The sequence below is a fragment of the Ailuropoda melanoleuca genome, chromosome 5 (genome assembly GCF_002007445.2).
Source record: "Ailuropoda melanoleuca isolate Jingjing chromosome 5, ASM200744v2, whole genome shotgun sequence".
NCBI classification, from domain to species: domain Eukaryota; kingdom Metazoa; phylum Chordata; class Mammalia; order Carnivora; family Ursidae; genus Ailuropoda; species Ailuropoda melanoleuca.
In genome coordinates, this window is record NC_048222.1 from 26,953,156 (window position 1) to 26,954,269 (window position 1,114).

Below are 1,114 nucleotides of genomic sequence, written 5' to 3' on the forward strand. Positions count from 1 at the left end.
CCTTTCCCCTCCCCCCCGCCCTTGACCCAGCTTGCTCTTTCTGGGGCAACTGGGACGTCCTCCAGTTAAAGAACCACCTGTTTACTTGATTTTCTTTTAAAAAATTCAAATTCCCCATCCCCAGATATTCCATCCGTGTAGGTTAAAGATGATATCAAAACTATTATTGCATTATCTTTCCTTCTCTTTTCCGTTTTAAATCGAAGGTGGGAAAAAAAGCCGCAGAAAGCCAAAGCAATCCTCAGGCAGCCCAGGCCTTTGTACTGATCCACTAACGGGCCTGAACGCGGCTCCGTCCGTCAGCACCACAGTCCGATCGGAGTCTCTTTGACCCACAGCTACCCCACCCACTTCGAGAAACTCGGGAACTTTCTGTATTTGGGGTATTCCCGGGAGTCGTGTAGCCCTTCATCCTATTTTAAACCATCAAACTAGTTTGAACCCCACGAGCGTTTCACCGCCCTACAATTGCCAGCCGAGTGCTAGTCTTTCTGGTCAATTTCAACACCGGGGCACAGCATAGCCAGGGGTTTCAGAGACTGGGTGGGCGGAATCAACATCCACCCAACCCCGCTGCTCTCCTCCCTCCCCTTAGGACTCGGGTCCCTTCCCAAGAATCCCAGAAGAGTCTGGAGAGTTCTGGGAGGGGCGGCACCCAGGACGCCGATTGGTCCCAGAAAGCCTGGAGGCAGGACGCGAGCCGAAAGCCCTGGAATATTCCCGACCTGGCAGCCCCGCAGAGCTCCGCGATTGGCCGGGGACCGGAAAGGCGGGGCTGGCTGAAGCGTTATAAGCACAGAGCCGCCCCGCCGCTGACAAACAGCAAACCCACAGAGAGCGGGCAGGCTTTCCTGTGGTGTCAGCCAGCGCAACTTTCGCAGACCTACTGCGTCCCGATCCCGCACGTTCTCGGGTTTGCAGCTTCGGAGAAGACCGAGCATCTCGTCGCGGATCCCGACCGACCGCCTTTCACACAGCCTGAACCGGAGCGCGGGGCGAGGGAGCAAGACAGCGGCATGGCGAAAACTGCGGCCATCGGCATCGACCTGGGCACCACCTACTCCTGCGTGGGGGTGTTCCAGCACGGCAAGGTGGAGATCATCGCCAACGACCA